The sequence below is a fragment of the Arachis hypogaea genome, chromosome 19 (genome assembly GCF_003086295.3).
Source record: "Arachis hypogaea cultivar Tifrunner chromosome 19, arahy.Tifrunner.gnm2.J5K5, whole genome shotgun sequence".
NCBI lineage: Eukaryota > Viridiplantae > Streptophyta > Magnoliopsida > Fabales > Fabaceae > Arachis > Arachis hypogaea.
Window position 1 is genome coordinate 100,454,962 of NC_092054.1, and position 19,452 is coordinate 100,474,413.

A 19,452-nucleotide genomic window follows, 5' to 3' on the forward strand; every position below is an offset into this window, starting at 1 on the left:
ATGGATTGATGTGGATTAGTGAAGGGTTTATGGAGAAGAGGGTAGGATTTGATAGGTGAGGGGTTTTTTGGGGAAGAGGTATTGAGGTGACTGGTGAATGGGTGAAGAAGAGAGAGAGGTGGGGTAGGTGGGGATCCTGTGGGGTCCACAGATCCTGAGGTGTCAAGGATTTTTCATCCCTGTACCAAGTTGAGTGCAAAACGCCCTTTTCTGCCAATCCTAGCATTTAACGCCAGCTTCTTGCCCTTTTCTGGCGTTAAACGCCAATCTGGTGCCCATTTCTGGCATTAAACGCTCAGAATGGTGCCAGACTGCGCTTTTAACGCCCATTCTGCTGCCCTTACTGGCGTTTAAACGCCAGTAGATTTCTCCTCCAGGGTGTGCTATTTTTTATTCTGTTTTTCAGTTTATTTTTACTTTTTCAATTGTTTTTGTGACTTCACATGATCATCAACCTAAAAAAACATAAAATAACAAATAGAAATTTAACATAGATAAGTAAAAATTGGGTTGCCTCCCAACAAGCGCTTCTTTAATGTCAGTAGCTTGACAGTGGGCTCTCATGGAGCCTCACAGATACTCAGAGCATGATGATGGCCTCCCAATACCAAACTTAGAGGTTGATTGTGGCCTCCCAACACCAAACTTAGAGTTTGAATATGGGGATTTTGTTTGACTCTGCATTGAGAGAAGCTTTTCATGCTTCTTCTCCATGATTACAGAGGGAGATCCTTGAGCTTTAAACGCAAGGGAGTCCTCATTCACTTGAAGGACCAATTCTCCTCTGTCAACATCAATCATAGCTTTTGCTGTGGCTAGGAAGGGTCTCCCAAGGATGATGGATTCATCCATACACTTTACAGTCTCTAAGATTATAAAATCAACAGGGATGTAATGGTCTTCAACCTTTACCAAGACATCCTCTACAAGTCCATAAGCTTGTTTCCTTGAATTGTCTCTAATGAGATTCTTGCAGCTTGCACCTCAAAAATTCCTAGTTTCTCCATTACAGAGAGAGGCATGAGGTTTATGCTTGACCCTAGGTCACACAGAGCCTTCTCAAAGGTTATGGTGCCTATGGTACAAGGTATTGAGAACTTTCCAGAGTCTTGTCTCTTTAGAGGTAATTTCTGCCTAGTCAAGTCATCCAGTTCTTTGGTGAGGAAGGGGGGTTCATCCTCCCAAGTCTCATTACCAAATAACTTGGCATTTAGTTTCATGATTGCTCCAAGGAACTTAGTAACTTGCTCTTCAGTAACATCTTCATCATCTTCAGAGGAAGAATACTCATCAGAGCTCATGAATGGCAGAAGTAAATTCAATAGAATCTCTATGGTCTCAGTGTGAGCCTCAGATTCCCATGGTTCCTCATTATGGAACTCCTTGGAGGCCAGTGAACGTCCATTGAGGTCTTCCTCAGTGGAAATCACTGCCTCTTCCTCCTCTCCAAGTTTGGCCATGTGAGATGTGGTTATGGCCTCGCACTCTCTTTTTGGATTCTCTTCTGTATTGCTTGGGAGAGTACTAGGAGGGAGTTCAGTAATTTTCTTACTCAGCTGACCCACTTGTGCCTCCAAAGTTCTAATGGAGGACCTTGTTTCAGTCATGAAACTTTGAGTGGTTTTAATTAGATCAGAGACTATAGTTGCTAAGTCAGAGTGGCTCTGCTTAGAATTCTCTGTCTGTTGCTGAGAAGATGATGGAAAAGGCTTGCTATTGTTAAACCTATTTCTTCCACCATCATTGTTGTTAAAACCTTGTTGAGGTCTCTATTGATCCTTCCATGAGAGATTTGGATGATTTATCCATGAAGGATTATAGGTGTTTCCATAGGATTCTCCCATGTAATTCACCTCTTCCATTGCAGGGTTCTCAGAGTCATAAGCTTCTTCTTTAGAGGAAGCTTCTTTAGTACTACCTGTTGCTGCTTGTATTCCAGACAGACTCTGAGAGATCATATTAACTTGTTGAGTTAATATCTTGTTCTAAGCCAATATGGCATTCAGAGTATCAATTTCAAGAACTCCTTTCTTCTGATTTGTCCCATTATTCACAGGATTCCTTTCAGAAGTGTACATGAATTGGTTATTTGCAACCATTTCAATGAGTTCCTGAGCTTCTGCAGGTGTCTTCTTCAGATGAAGAGATCCTCCAGCAGAGCTGTCCAATGACATCTTGGACAGTTCAGATAGACCATCATAGAAGATACCTATGATGCTCCATTCTGAAAGCATGTCAGAAGGACACCTTCTGATCAATTGCTTGTATCTTTCCCAAGCTTCATAGAGGGATTCACCTTCCTTCTGTCTGAAGGTTTGGACTTCCACTCTAAGCTTACTCAATTTTTGAGGTGGAAAGAACTTTGCCAAGAAGGCATTGACTAGCTTTTCCCAAGAGTTCAGGCATTCTTTAGGTTGTGAGTCCAACCATGTCCTAGCTCTGTCTCTTACAACAAAAGGAAAGAGCATAAGTCTGTAGACCTCAGGGTCAACCCCATTGGTCTTGACAGTGTCACAGATTTGCAAGAATTCAGCTAAGAACTGATGAGGATCTTCTAATGAAAGTCCATGAAACTTACAATTCTATTGCATTAGAGAAACTAATTGAGGCTTAAGCTCAAAATTGTTTGCTCCAATGGCAGGGATTGAGATGCTTCTCCCATAGAAGTCGGGAGTAGGTGTAGTAAAGTCACCAAGCGCCTTCCTTGCATTGTTGGCATTGTTGTTTTCGGCTGCCATTGCTTCTTCTTCTTTGAAAAGCTCTATTAGGCCCTCTACAGAGATTTGTACTTTTGCTTCTCTTAGCTTTCTCTTCAAGGTCTTTTTAGGTTCAGGATCAGCTTCAACAAGAATGCCTTTGTCTTTGCTCCTGCTCATATGAAAGAGAAGAGAACAAGAAAGTATGGAATCCTCTATGTCACAGTATAGAGATTCCTTGAGGTGTTAGAGGAAAAGAAGAATAGAAGGAGGAGATAGATAGAAGATAATTCGAACTTATCAAGAGGGATAGAGTTCGAATTGCACCTTGAGGAGGAGTGTTAGTCCCTTAAATAGAAGGATGTTAGAAGAGGGGAAGAATTTTCGAAAATTAAATTAAAAATTTTGAGATAATTAAAAAGAAATTTGAAGATTTGATTGAGATTTTCGAAAATTAAGATTGGGAAAGAAATTAAGTGATTTTGAAATTAGAAATTAAAAAGATATGATTGAAAATTAATTTTGAAAAAGATGTGATTGAAAGGATATGATTGAGAAGATATGATTGAAAATCAAATTAAAAAAAAGAAAAGTTATAAAATTAAAGTTGATTACTTGACTAACAAGAAATTAGAAGATATGATTCTAGAATTAAAACTTTTGATCCTTTCTTAATAGGCAAGTAACAACTTGAAAATTTTAAATTAAATCACTAATTGTAGCAAGGATTTTCGAAAATAGTAATAAAATAAAAAATGGAAAGAAATTGATTTTGAAAGGATATGATTGAAAAGATATGATTTGAAAAGATTTGATTTTGAAAAATCATAAAAATTTGAAAAAAATTTGAATTAAAAACAAAATCTTCCCTCTAGCGTCCTTCTGGCGTTAAACGCCCAGAATGGCATCCATTTTGGCATTTAACGCCCAAAATCCTACCTTTTTGGGCGTTTAACGCCCAGCCAGGTTGCCTGGCTGGCGTTTAAATGCCAATTTTCCTTCTTCACTAGGCATTTTGAACGCCCAGCTTTTTCTGTGTAGTTCCTCTGCTGCATGTTCTGAATCTTCAATTCTCTATATTATTGACTTGAAAAGACATAATTTTGACAAATTTTTGGATTTTTAATGATGAGGAACAATCAAAATGCAATTAAACATGGAAAACAAGATCAAATACATAATGCATGCAAGACACCAAACTTAAAAGTTTGTATACTAAGGACTATAACAATTTGAAAAATGCATGTGAGAAACAACTAAACACACAAAACAAGAGAATTTAAAGATCAGAGCAAGGAAATCATCAAGAACATCTTGAAGATCAATGACGAACATAATGCATGTAATTTTTGAAAATTAGAAGAATAAAGACATGCAATTGACACCAAACTTAAAATTAGACACTAGACTCAAACTAGAAACATAGAATATTTTTTATTTTTATGGTTTTATAAAATTTTTTGTGATTTTTCGAAAATTGGGAGGAAAAGAAAATAAAGGGATTCAAAATTTTTAATAAGAATTCCAGGAATCATTGCAATGCTAGTCTAAGACTCCGGTCCAGGAATTAGACATGGCTTACTAGCCAGCCAAGCTTTCAAAGAAAGCTCCGATCCAAAACACTAGACATGGCCAATGGCCAGCCAAGCTTTAGCAGATCATTGCTCACAACAGCAAAATTGATAGAAATCAACAAGCTCTTGTCGTTGAAACCTCGGTCCAAAAGATTAGACATGGCTTCACAGCCAGCCAGACTTCAACAAATCATCATGAAACTCTAGAATTCATTCTTAAAAACTCTAAAGAACAAAATAGAAAATTTTTTTGTATTTTTGAAAAAAAAAATTTCGAAAATAAAAAGTAAAAAAGCTTAAACATAAAATAAAATTACCTAATCTAAGCAACAAGATGAACCGTCAGTTGTCCAAACTCGTACAATCCCCGGCAACGGTGCCAAAAACTTGGTGCACGAAATTGTGATCATCAACAATGGCGCCAAAGACTTGGTGCTCTCAAACGTGAATCACACTTTGTCACAATTCCGCACAACTAACCAGCAAGTGCACTGGGTCGTCCAAGTAATACCTTACGTGAGTAAGGGTCGATCCCACGGAGATTGTCGGCTTGAAGCAAGCTATGGTCATCTTGTAAATCTCAGTCAGGAGGATTCAAATGGGTATGGAGAATGGGTAATTAAAATATGAATAAAACATAAAATAAGATAAGAAAGAGATACTTATGTAATTCCTTAGTAGGAATTTCAGATAAGCGTATGAAGATGCTTTGTTCCTCTTGAACCTCTGCTTTCCTATTGCCTTCTTCCAATCATTCATACTCCTTTCCATGGCAAGCTTTATGTTGGGCATCACCGTTTTCAATGGCTACTTCCCGTCCTCTCAGTGAAAATGTTCTACGTACGCTGTCACCGCACGGCTAATCATCTGTCGGTTCTCGATCATGTTGGAATAGGATCCATTGATCCTTTTGCATCTGTCACACGCCCAACACGCGCGAGTTTGAAGCTCGTCATAGTCATCCCTTCCCAGATCCTACTCAGAATACCACAGACAAGGTTTAGACGTTCCGGATCTTAGGAATGGCCACCAATAATTCTAGCCTATACCACGAAGGTTCTAATCTTAGATTAGAAACCCAAGAGATACACATTCAAGCTTGTTTACATGTAGAATGGAAGTGGTTGTCAGACACATCTTCATAGGTGAGAATGGTAACGAGTGTCACATAATCATCACATTCATCATGTTCTTGGGTGCGAATGAATATCTTGGAGAAGAAATAGATTTGAGTTGAATAGAAAAACAATAGTACTTGTATTAAGTCATGAAGAACAGCAGAGCTCCACACCTTAATCTATGGTGTGTAAAAACTCCACCATTGAAAATACAAAAGTAATGAAGGTTCATTGGCTTTGGCCCTAGAGGGGGAACCAGAATGACCAAGACGAAAATACAATAGCAAAAGGTCCTATTTATAGAAAACTAGTAGCCTAGGGTTACAGAAATAGGTAATTAATGCAGAAATCTTCTTCCGGTCCCACTTGGTGTGTGCTTGGGCTGAGCATTGAAGCTTCCATGTGTAGAGACTTTTCTTGGAGTTAAACGCCAGCTTTTGTGCCAGTTCTGGCATTAAACGCCAAAATTCTTGAGCTGACTTGGAACACCTGTTTGGGCCATCAAATCTCGGGCAAAGTATTAACAATTATATATTGCTGGAAAGCCCAGGATGTCTACTTTACAACGCAGTTAAGAGCACGCCAATTGGGCTTCTGTAGCTCCAGAAAATCCACTTCGAGTGCAGGGAGGTCAGAATCCAACAACATCTGCAGTCCTTTTTCAGCCTCTGAATTAGATTTTTGCTCAGGTCCCTCAATTTCAGCCAGAAAATACCTGAAATCACATAAAAACACACAAACTCATAGTAAAGTCCAGAAGAGTGATTTTTATTTAAAAACTAATAAAAACATAATAAAAACTAACTAAAATATACTAAAAACATACTAAAAACAATGCCAAAAAGTGTATAAATTATCCGCTCATCACTCCTCCTCCAGGGTGTGTTATTTTTAATGCTGTTTTTCATTACGTTTTTGAATTTTTCAGTAGTTTTTGTGACTCCACATGATCATCAACCTAATAAAATACGAAATAAAATAAAATAGATAAAAATAACATTGGGTTGCCTCATAACAAGCGCTTCTTTAATGTCAATAGCTTGACAGTGAGCTCTCATGGAGCCTCACAGGTGTTCAGAGCATTGTTGGGACCTCCCAACACCGAACTTAGAGTTTGAATGTGAGGGTTCAACACGAAACTTAGAGTTTGGTTATGGCCTCCCAACACCAAACTTAGAGTTTGACTGTGGGGGCTTTGGTTGACTCTGCAGTGAGAGAAGCTTTTCATGCTTCCTCTCCATGGTTACAGAAGGAGAACCTTGAGTTTTAAATACAAGGTAGTCCTTATTCAGTTGAAGGACCAACTCTCGTCTGTCCACATCAATCACAGCTTTTGCTGTGGCTAGGAAGGGTCTTCCAAGGATGATGGATTCATCCTCATCCTTCCCAATGTCTAGGATTATGAAATCAGTAGGGATGTAAAGGCCTTCAACCTTTACTAGCACGTCCTCTACTAGTCCATAAGCCTATTTGCTTGAGTTGTCTGCCATCTCTAATGAGATTCTGGCAGCTTGCACCTCAAAGATCCCAAGTTTCTCCATTACAAAGAGTGCCATTATGTTTATTCTTGACCCCAGGTCACACAGAGCCTTCTCAAACGTCATGGTGCCTATGTTATAGGGAATTAGGAATTTACCAAGATCCTGTTTCTTTTGAGGTAATTTATGTCTATCCAATGCATTCAGTTTATTGGTGAGCAAGGGAGGTTCATCTTCCCAAGTCTCATTACCAAATAATTTGGCATTCAGCTTCATGATTGCACCAAGGTATTTAGCAACTTGCTCTTCAGTAATGTCTTCATCCTCTTCAGAGGATGAATACTCATCAGAGCTCATGAAGGGTAAAAGGAGGTTCAATGGAATCTCTATGGTCTCTAGATGAGCCCCAGATTCCTTTGGTTCCTCAAAGGGAAACTCCTTATTGGTCACTGAGCGTCCGAGGAGGTCTTTCTCACTAGGATTCACGCCCTCCTTCTCCTCTTTGAGTTCGGCCACACCAAGCAAGGTAATGGCCTTGCACTTTCTTTTTGGATTCTCTTCTGTATTGCTTGGGAGAGTACTAAGAGGAGTTTCAGTGACTCTTTTACTCAGCTGGCCCACTTGTGCCTCCAAATTTCTAATGGAGGACTTTATTTCATTCATGAAACTTAGAGTGGCCTTAGATAGATCAGAGACTATATTTGCTAAGCTAGATAGATTCTGCTCAGAATTCTCTGTCTGTTGCTGAGTGGATGATGGAAAAGGCTTGCTATTGCTAAACCTGTTTCTTCCACCATTATTAAAGCCTTGTTGAGGCTTTTGTTGATCCTTCCATGAGAAATTTGGATGATTTTTCCATGAGCGATTATAGGTGTTTCCATAGGGTTCCCCCATGTAATTCACCTCTGCTATTGCAGGGTTCTCAGGATCATAAGCTTCTTCTTCAGAAGATGCCTCTTGAGTACTGTTGGATGCAGCTTGCAATCCATTCAGACTTTGAGAAATCATATTGACTTGCTGAGTCAATATTTTATTCTGAGCCAATATGGCATTCAGAGTATCAATTTCAAGAACTCCCTTCCTCTGAGGCATCCCATTACTCACAGGATTCCTTTCAGAAGTGTACATGAACTGGTTATTTGCAACCATGTCAATGAGTTTCTGAGCTTCTACTGGCGTTTTCTTTAAGTGAATGGATCCACCTGCAGAATGGTCCAATGAAATCTTAGATAATTTAGACAGACCATCATAGAATATATCCAGGATGGTCCATTCTGAAAGCATGTCAGAAGGACACTTTTTGGTCAGTTCCTTGTATCTCTCCTAGGCTTCATAGAGGGATTTACCTTCTTTCTGTTTGAAGGTTTGAACATCCACTCTAAGCTTGCTAAGCTTTTGAGGAGGAAAGAACTTGGCTAAGAAAGCCGTGACCAGCTTATCCCAAGAGTTCAGGCTATCTTTAGGTTGAGAGTCTAACCATATTCTAGCTCTGTCTCTTACAGCAAACGGGAAAAGCATAAGCCTGTAGACCTCGGGATCAACCCCATTGGTCTTAACAGTATCACAGATCTACAAGAATTCAGTAAAGAACTGAAAAGGATCTTCTGATGGAAGTTCATGAAACTTGCAGTTCTGGTTCATCAGAGAAACTAATTGAGGCTTTAGCTCAAAATTGTTTGCTCCAATGGCAGGGATTGAGATGCTTCTTCCATGTAAATTGGATTTTGGTGCAGTAAAGTCACCAAGCATCTTCCTTGCATCTCCACCATTATTATTATTTTCGGCCATCTCTACTTCTTTTTCGAAAATTTCAGTAAAGTCCTCTTCAGAGTGTTGTGTTTTGACTTCTCTTAGCTTCCTCTTCAGAGTCCTTTCAAGTTCGGGATCAGCTTCAACAAGAATATTCTTGTCCTTGCTCCTGCTCATATGAAAAAAGAAGGAAACAGAAAATAATAGGGATCCTCTTTGCCACAGTAGAGAGGTTCCTTTATGTGAGTAGAAGAGAAAAAAAAGAATTCAAACATAGAAAGAGGGAGAGGGTTCGAATTTTTAAGAAGAGAAGTGTTAGTAGATAAATAAAATAATTAGAAAGAGATGAGGGGGAGAGAATTCGAAAATAAAATAAAATAAAATAAAAATATTTTTTTGTTTTTAATTTAAAATTAAAGTTAAAATTCGAAAATTAAGAAAGGAAAATAAAATTAAATCAAATTAAAATTTAAAACAAATAGTTAATTAAAAGTAATTTTGAAAAAGAGGTTAGTAATTTTCGAAAATTGGAGAGAGAAAGGTAGTTAGGTGGTTTTGAAAAAGATATGATTGAAACAGAAAACTTTTAAAATCAAACAAAAAGTCAAGTAGTTAATTGAAAAAGATTTGAAAATCAATTTTGAAAAGATAAGAAGTTAGAAAAAGGTTTTGAAATTAAAATTGAAAAAGATATGATTGAAAGATATTGAAAAAGATTTGAAAAGAAAATTTAAAAAGATTTGATTTTGAAAATTAAAGTTGATTACTTGACTAACAAGAAACAAAAAGATATGATTTTAAAATTTTAAAGATTGAACCTTTCTTAATAGGCAAGTAACAACTTGAAGATTTTTGAATCAAAATATTAAATGCTAGCATTATTTTCGAAAATTATGAAATAAAATAAGAAAAAGATTTTGAAAATCAAATATATAAAGTTTTCGAAAATATGAAGAAAAAATGAGAAAGATTTTATTTTTGAAAAGGATTTGAAAAAGATAGAACTTTTTAAATTGAAAATTTGACTTGATTAACAAGAAACAACTAAATTTTAAAATTTTATGACTAATTCAATTCAAATTTTCGAAATTTTATGAGAGAAAAAGGGAAAGATATTTTTTTTATTTTTGAATTTTTAATGAAGAAAGAGAAAAACAACAAAAAGACTCAAAACATGAAAATTATGAATCAAAACAACTAATGCATGCAAGAACACTTTGAATGTCAAGATGAACACCAAGAACACTTTGAAGATCAAGATGAACATCAAGACTTATTTTTGAAAATTTTTTAAGAAAAGAAAAACATGCAAGACACCAAACATAGAAATTTTCAAAGTTTAGACATTAACAAATTGAAAATGCATATGAAAAACAAGAAAAGACACAAAACAAGAAAAATTAAAGATCAAACATAGAAAATCGTCAAGAACAACTTGAAGATCATGAAGAACATCATGCATGAGTTTTCGAAAATTTTAAGAAAAATTAAAAATATGCAATTGACACCAAACTTAAAATTTGACACTAGACTCAAACAAGAAACACAAAATATTTTTGGTTTTATGATTTTGTTAAAATTTTTTTTGGATTTTTCAAAAATTATTTGGAAAAAGAAAATAAGAAACTCAAAATTTTTAATAAAGATTCCAGGAATCATGCAATGTTAGTCTAAAGCTTCAGTCTAAAGAGATTAGACAGGGCAGAACAAGCTTCAACAAGACATTACATACAACAGCCAAATTGATAGGAATCAACTGACTCCTGTGATGATAAAAGCATCATCTGAAACTCTAGAATTCATTCTTAAAAATTCTGAAGAACATAGAATAATTTTTTTTTTGAATTTTTTTTTCGAAAATAAAAAGAACAAAAACAAAAGGCTTAAAATTAAAATAAAATTACCTAATCTGAGCAACAAGATGAACCGTCAGTTGTCCAAACTCGAACAATCCCCGGCAACGGCGCCAAAAACTTGGTGCACGAAATTGTGATCATCAACAATGGCGCCAAAGACTTGGTGCTCTCAAACGTGAATCACACTTTGTCACAACTTCGCACAACTAACCAGCAAGTGCACTGGGTTGTCCAAGTAATAAACCTTACGTGAGTAAGGGTCGATCCCACGGAGATTGTCAGCTTCAAGCAAGCTATGGTCACTTTGTAAATCTCAGTCAGGCGGATTCAAATAGTTATAGAGAATTGATAATTAAAACATAATTAAAAGATAAACTATGATAGAGATACTTATGTAATTCATTAGTGAGAATTTCAGATAAGCGTATAGAGAGGCTTTCGTTCCTCCTGAACCTCTGCTTTCCTACTGTCTTCATCCAATCAATACTACTCATTTCCATGGCAAGCTGTATGTTGAGCATCACCGTTGTCAATGGCTACATCCCGTCCTCTCTGTGAAAATGGTCCAATGCGCTGTCACTGCATGGCTAATCATCTGTCGGTTCTCGATCATACTAGAATAGGATTTACTATCCTTTTGCGTCTGTCACTACGCCCAGCACTCGCGAGTTTGAAGCTCGTCACAACCATCCCTTCCCAGATCCTACTCGGAATACCACAGACAAGGTTTAGACTTTTCGGATCTCAGGAATGGCCGCCCATGGGTTCTAACTTATACCACGAAGACTCTAATATCTCGGACTCGGTCCCCTGTATTAGATATCTGAGAGATACTCATTCTATCTCATCTTCATGTAGAACAGAAGTGGTTGTCAGGCACGTGTTCATAAGTGAGAATGGTGATAAGCGTCACATAATCATCACATTCATCATGTTCTTAGGTGCGAATGAATATCTTAGAATAGGAATAAGCTTGAATTGAATAGAAAAACAATAGTACTTTGCTTTAATACTCGAGGAACAGCAGAGCTCCACACCTTAATCTATGGTGTGTAGAAACTCTACCGTTGAAAATACATAAGAATAAGGTCTAGGCATGGCCGAGAGGCCAGCCTCCATGATCTCAGAACTAAAACGTCCAATGATCTCTGAATACAATAGTAAAAAGTCCTATTTATGCTAAACTAGTTACTAGGGTTACAGAGATAAGTAAATGATGTAGAAATCCACTTCCGGAGCCCACTTGGTGTGTGCTTGGGCTGAGCATTGAAGCTTTCACATGAAGAGGTCTTTCTTGGAGTTAAACGCCAGTTTATAACTTGTTTCTGGCGTTTAACTCCACTTTGCAACCTGTTTCTGGCGTTTGACTCCAGAATAGGGCATATTTCTGGCGTTGAACACCAGTTTGCGTCATCTAAACTCGGGCAAAGTATGGACTATTATATATTTCTAGAAAGCCCTGGATGTCTACTTTCCAACGCAATTACGAGTGTGCCATTTGGAGTTTTGTATCTCCAGAAAATCCACTTTGAGTGCAGGGAGGTCAGAATCCAACAACATCTGCAGTTCTTCTTCAACCTCTGAATCTGATTTTTGCTCAAGTCCCTCAATTTCAGCCAGAAAATACCTGAAATCACAGAAAAACCCACAAACTCATAGTAAAGTCTAGAAATGTGAATTTTATTTAAAAACTAATAAAAATATACTAAAAACTAACTAAATCATACTAAAAACTATGTAAAAACAATGCCAAAAAGCATATAAATTATCCGCTCATCAGTGGCTTCTACTAGCCTACCCTCTATAGAGATTCTCGAGAGTTTGTACGTAACTGTGATAGTTGCTAGAGGGCTGGTAATCTGCCTCATGGTTACGCCATGCCTCAACAGGGAATCTTGGAGATTGAGTTGTTTGATGTATGGGGTATTGACTTCATGGGGCCTTTCCCACCATCATACTCAAACACATATATTCTGGTGGCAGTAGACTATGTATCTAAATGGGTAGAGGCAATTGCAACACCCACTAATGATACTAAGACAGTGCTGAATTTCCTCCAGAAATATATCTTCAGCAGGTTTGGTGTCCCTAGAGTACTAATCAGTGATGGGGACACTCACTTCTGCAATAAACAGCTCTACTCTGCTATGGTCCGATATGGAATTAGCCATAAGGTGGCAACTCCATATCATCTACAGACAAATGGGCAAGCTGAAGTCTCTAATAGAGAACTAAAAAGAATCCTGGAACGGACTGTAAGTACTCATAGAAAGGATTGGGCAAGAAGCTTGGATGACGCTCTGTGGGCATACAGAATAGCATTCAAGACTCCTATAGGGACCTCTCCATACCAGCTTGTGTATGGTAAGGCCTGTCATCTGCCCGTGGAACTAGAGCATAAGGCCTACTGGGCAACATATATGATTACAAGTGTGTCACCACATGGCTATGTGGAGCTTGAAGACATTGATTCTAATAAGAAGTTCATTGTTAATGGACAGATAGTCAAGCATTATCTTGAAGGCAATCTTGAGCAAGAATGCTCAAAGCTGAGACTAGATTAAAAGCTCAGCAAGGTCCAGCTAAAGACAATAAAGAAGCACTTATTGGGAGGCAACCCAATTTTTACTTATCTATGTTAATTTTCTGTTTTCCTTTATTTATGTTTTCTTTAGGATGATGATCATGTGGAGTCACAGAAATCAAAGCAAAGTCAAAAACAGCATTAAAAATAGCTCACCCTGGAGGAAGGGCTTACTGGCGTTTAAACGCCAGTAAGAAGCATCAGACTGGCGTTTAACGCCAGAAAGAAACATCAAGCTGGTGTTAAACGCCAGAAACAAGCACCAAGTTAGAATTCAACGCCAAGAAAGGGGGAAAAGCTGGCGTTTAACGCCAGAAACAAGCAGCAGTCTGGCGTTAAATGCCAGGATTGCACTCTAAGGGCATTTTGCACGCCTCAATGGAGCAGGAATGCTAAGTCCTTGACCCCTCAAGATCTGTGGACCCCACAGGAATCCCACCTTTTCTTCTCTCCTCCTCTTCACACCTTTCCATAACACTCTCTTCTCCATACTCTCTTTACCACTCACATCCATCCATCATAAACCCCTCATACACACTATCACCCTCCCTTGGCCGAACCCACCACACATTTTAAGTTTGGTGTGGAAAAAGCCCCGCTTTTTAATTTTCCATAACCATATGGCACCTTCCATGAGATTAGAGAAGATCAAAGAGCTATGAGGGAGGAGCAACAAAGGCAAGGAAGAGACACAGAGGAGCTCAAGAGCACCATTGGTTCTTCAAGAGGAAGAAGACGCCACCCTCACTAAGGTGGATCCGTTCCTTAATCTCCTTGTCTATTTGTTTTTCTGTTTTTTCGATTTATATGCTTTAGGTTTTATCTATGTCTGTGCCTTTATTACATGATCATTAGTGTTTAGTGTCTATGTCTTAAAGATATGAATGTCCTATGAATCCATCACCTTTCTTAAATGAAAAATGTTTTCTGAAAAAGAAAAAGAAGTACATGAATTTCAAATTTTAAAATAGTTTAATTATTTTGATGTGGTGGCAATACTTTTTGTTTTCTGAATGAATGCTCGAACAGTGCATATGTCTTTTGATATTGTTGTTTATGAATGTTAAATATGTTGGCTCTTGAAAGAATGATGAAAAGGAGAAATGTTGTTGATAATCTGAAAAATCATAAAATTGATTCTTGAAGCAAGAAAAAGCAGTGAATACAAAAGCTTGCAAAAAAAAAGAGAAGAAAAATGATGAAAAAAAAAAGAGAAAGAAAAAGAAAAAGCAAGCAGAAAAAGCCAAAAGCTCTTTAAACCAAAAGGCAAGAGCAAAAAGCCAATAGCCCTTAAAACCAAAAGGCAAGGGTAAAAAAAAGGATCCAAGGCTTTGAGCATCAGTGGATAGGAGGGCCTAAAGGAATAAAATCCTGGCCTAAGCGGCTAAACCAAGCTGTCCTTAACCATGTGCTTGTGGCGTGAAGGTGTCAAGTGAAAAATTGAGACTGAGCGGTTAAAGTCAAGGTCCAAAGCAAAAAGAGTGTGCTTAAAAGCTCTGGACACCTCTAACTGGGGACTTTAGCAAAGCTGAGTCACAATCTGAAAAGGTTCACCCAGTTATGTGTCTGTGGCATTCATGTATCCGGTGGTAATACTGGAAAACAAAATGCTTAGGGTCACGGCCAAGACTCATAAAGTAACTGTGTTCAACAATCAACATACTGAACTAGGAGAATCAATAACACTATCTGAATTCTGAGTTCATTTAGATGCCAATCATTTTGAACTTCAAAGGATAAAGTGAGATGCCAAAACTGTTCTGAAGTAAAAATGTAATAGCCCCGCTCATCTAATTAAGACTGATCTTCATAGATGTTTTTGGAATTCATTGTATATTTTCTTCTTTTTATCCTACTTTGTTTTTAGTTGCTTGGGGACAAGCAACAATTTAAGTTTGGTGTTGTGATGAGCGGATAATTTATACGCTTTTTGGCATTGTTTTTACATAGTTTTTAGTATGATTTGATTAGTTTTTAGTATATTTTTATTAGTTTTTAAATAAAAATCAAATTTCTGGACTTTACTATAAGTTTGTGTATTTTTCTGTGATTTCAGGTATTTTCTGGCTGAAATTGAGGGACCTGATCAAAAATCTAATTGCATTGGAAAGTAGACATCCAGGGCTTTCTAGCAATATATAATAGTCCATACTTTGCCCGATTTCAGATGATGCAAACTGGCGTTCAACGCCAGTTCTCTGCCCTATTCTGGCGTTAAATGCCAGAAACAGGTTACCAGTTGGAGTTAAACGCCCAAAACAGGTTACAACTTGGCGTTTAACTCCAGAAACAGCCTAGGTACGTGTAAAGCTCAAGTCTCAGCCCCAGCACACACCAAGTGGGCCCCAGAAGTGGATTTCTGCACTGTCCATCATAGTTTACTCATTTTCTGTAAACCTAGGTTACTAGTTTAGTATTTAAACAACTTTTAGAGATTTATTTTGTACCTCATGACTTTTTCACGTTTTACATTGTATCTCTACGGCATGAGTCTCTAAACTCCATGGTTGGGGGTGAGGAGCTCTGCTGTGTCTTGATGAATTAATGCAATTACTTCTATTTTCTATTCAATCACGCTTGTTTCTATTCTAAGATACTCGCTTGTACTTAACTGTGATGAATATGATGATCCGTGACACTCATCATCATTCTTAACCTATGAACGTGTGCTTGACAACCACTTCCGTTCTACCTTAGATTAAGTGTGTATCTCTTAGCCTCCTGGTTCATGATCAGAGTCTTCGTGGTATAGGCTTGGATTATTGGCGGCCATTCCTGAGATCCGGAAAGTCTAAACCTTGTCTGTGGTATTTCGAGTAGGATCTGGGATGGAATGACTGTGATGAGCTTCAAACTCACAAGTGCTGGGACCATCATCGCCTACCCTCTCTCTCTTCTTCTTTCTTCTCTTCCTTCTCTATTTCCCCATTTCTTCTTCTATGTGCGCGTTACCCCTGTCTCTACGCCACTCTCTGTCTGCGTCTTCTGTTACCGGCGAGCAGCCACCAGCGGCGGTGAAGTTCTGTGCCACCGCGACATCACCACCACCCCTCCACCTACCCCGTTTCTCTTCTTATCATCAACACAGGTTCATTCCCCTGCATCCATGTTTCTTTTCCTTCATTTATTTTTATTGCTTTTTAATTCTATTTTGACTGATCTTGTTAGGTTTAGTTTGTTAAAATGTGTGTTTCTGGATTGAATTTGTTTGTGGCTAAATTATTCTAGGTTGAATGCTGATTCGATTGAACTGGAATTCACTGTTTTGAATTCTGCAAACCACATGCTTGATGAATTACCTGAATGAATATTTTTTATTTAATTCTTATGTCTAATAAGCATAGGCTTTAAATTTTGTTTTCATTAGGCATTGTAACTCATCTTGTGCAGTTTTCTGTAATCTTGGATGATGATTGATATTGAACTTTGATTATGCACATAGAGATTAAGGTGGTTTGAACACCAAAATGATTTTGAATCTCAATTCAAATTATCCATTTGGTGTTATGTGTTAAGTGCATATCACATTGTCTGAGTGAATTGAATAACTTACTTATTCATGTGTTTTTTATTATAAATGATCATATACGCAATCACTTGTTCCTTCAAATTTTTGAGCAATTGAAGTTGATTTTAATCAAATCTATTATTTTTTTTAACAAGGCTAATGTTTATATGATCACCTCCACTTTTGACATGAATAAGTTTTCACTTTTATGTTGAACTGGTCATTGCCTTTATGCAGGTTTTTATGAAATCTCAAACTTTCACTGCCTAATTGCAAAAACCATATTCTAATCAATTCACTTTCATTGTTTCAACCTAAGTGGTTTCTGCTTTAAGTGCATTTATTCTTTGTTTAATACTTAGGTTTCTTGATTGTGGATAACCTTGTTTTCTTTTGAACACATTACACTTTTTCAACCAGTTTTCCTCAATTGAGTAATAATTACTATATTGGCTCTAAATATTGCCTTTTGCTTATTCCCTCTTCTTCTTTTGTGTTAAACATCTCTTTCTCCTGAATTGTATTCCATTTTCATTCCTTTTTAGAATGCGTCGTAAGGGCAAAGAGAAATCTTCTTCCAAGGCTCCTGCCCCTATCCATCCAAGCAACCAGCCGGACACTTTCATCAATGAAGAGGCCCGAGAGCAATATAAAAAAGTGGAAAGGAAGGCCTTCCATTATGAAAGGAAACTGAATTTACCAGACAAATATGCTGAGGTTATCCAGAACCGCCTGGATATTATAAGTGGAAATTTATAGAATCTGACCCGGTGGAAATCAACGAACACCAAGTTAAGGAATTCCATTGAAATCTAACCTGGCTGGATGCCGATTCAGTTTTCCTCAGAGAAGTGCAGTTGGACACATCTGATCATGCTTTGGAGGCACTACTACAGCTTCCGCACATTCCACCGAGCGAGGACGCTTTTGTCAAGATAGCAGTAGATCTTATTCAAGGAAAAATCAAGCCAAACGCCATTCCGAAATGAATTGGCCGACCTGAGGCTCATTGGGAATACAGTCGAGGGGAGAATACGGTTCCATAGAGCATTGCATGCACTAATCTCCATCTTGAGATGAGGATCTGGTAGCAGAACATTACCGATTACATTTTGCCGAGCACGCATGCTACACATATTCGGGTCCGTGTGGCAGTACTACTTTGGGCCATTCTGGAGAGGAAAAGGATCTCTACTCTTCCTTTTATCAGAGACTCAATGGTAAAGGTGTGCACGAATCAGAAGTATAACATCGTCTTCCCATTGATGATTACCAGACTGGCCACCTTATTTGGGATGGAGAGGCGACCGACAGATCGGACGTCTGTTTATGTCAGCAACCATCTGTATCTGCCATACGGAGGGTATGATGGACCACCGCACAAGAAGAGGAAGACTATAGAGCCAGCATCATCATCAGCGCCTTCAGCACCTTCCGCACCTACACCTAGACCTCGAACCTCTTTTGAGTTGGCCCAGGACATTCTTCAGGCCATCCACCGTAGTGAGCGCCAAAATGAGTGCCAATTTCAGTTGTTAGTGGTGAAACTTGATGGTAGAGACCCTGGACCACCTCCTGTGCACACACCAAAGCCCGAGCCAGAGGCTGAGAGTGAGGAGGCAGCAGTGGAGGAGCTAGCAGTTGAGGAGGTAGCTGAGCAAGCAGTAGAGGTAGTAGCTGAGGAGGCAGCTGACTAGGCTATTCAGGAGCTGGCAGTTGAGACCACCCGAGAGCCGACCCAGGATATCATCATCCACCAGCCACTACAGCACCCACCAAATTTGAATTATATTGGTTGTTGATACTCAAATTTTATGAAATTTTAAAATAAAATCTTTATATAAAATATTTTATAAATAGAAATATGGAATAACTAGTTTTTTATTTTTGAAAGCAATTTGAAAACAATAAGAACCTTGGTCACAAGAATCGTTAGTAGTTGAGAATTATAAGTGGACCTAGTAATACTAAGATGGAAAATGGGCGTACTAAATTATAAAGGCAAAAACAATGACAAACTTTACCCATATCAAATAATCAAATAATAAATAAAAATAAACATCATAACCACAATTGTAGTCACTCAATAAAGATTAAATAAGAAACAAAGGGAATCTTAATTCTCTCAATTTGCATAACAATGGTTATAAAATTCGCCTATCCTCCATCCTTAATATGAATTTGGATACGTGCTTAACATTTCATATCTATGTCCTTGATATCCCGCTCCTAACCATCTTATAGTGTACTGGTCTTTTTAGCTCAATCAAGTAGCGTATTGCTTTGAACAGCGTTGTTTCTGAAGATGGTGAGGAAAAAGGGGTGAGAAATAAAAGTTTTTTAGTAGTTTATCTATATGGTGTTATCGTATTCATCTCCAACCACTCCGAGTTTTAAAATAAAAATAATAATAATGCAATGTTGTTCAATTACTATTTTCAAAAGTCTTTGTTAGTCAGAGTGGTGTGACTTTTAGATGCTTCTTATTTACTTATATTATGACACATGTCACTCATAATGAATTGACTATAACCTTAAAACATATAAAGTATAGACTCATGAATCTTGACTTTGTTTTCTCGTAGGTCATAAAGCAAGGCAAAATAAATAAGAAGAGAATAGTAACATTGGCGTAGATAAATCAAACAGAAAGGATCTTTGAATAAAATAACAATAATAACTGTTCATACATCAGACTGAGCTATAAGGCCGAGTTGGATAAAGACAAAGGGACCGACCTCATAAAAGGTTGGCCAATCCCCGACCCCTTCGCAAAGAGCTTGGACAAACGTCTCAGAGGCCCAAGAAGGCTCAAAGTGAAGGAACCACTGCCTACCAGAGGGCGGTTGGGCAAAAGATAAAGATCTCGTTCCCAAAAGATAAGATAAG

The 19,452-nt window shown here is 37.8% G+C and overlaps 2 non-coding genes across 2 annotated transcripts; both read left to right on the top strand.

The window, feature by feature from the left end:
• Positions 1-2,228: 2,228 nt before the first annotated feature.
• Positions 2,229-2,336, top strand: LOC112781179 (small nucleolar RNA R71). The gene has a single exon (XR_003191972.1). It is a non-coding gene; the product is annotated as a small nucleolar RNA R71 (small nucleolar RNA).
• A 5,808-nt stretch (positions 2,337-8,144) lies between these two features.
• On the top strand, positions 8,145-8,252 carry LOC112780813 (small nucleolar RNA R71). Its single transcript, XR_003191627.1, has one exon. It is a non-coding gene; the product is annotated as a small nucleolar RNA R71 (small nucleolar RNA).
• Positions 8,253-19,452: the final 11,200 nt, after the last annotated feature.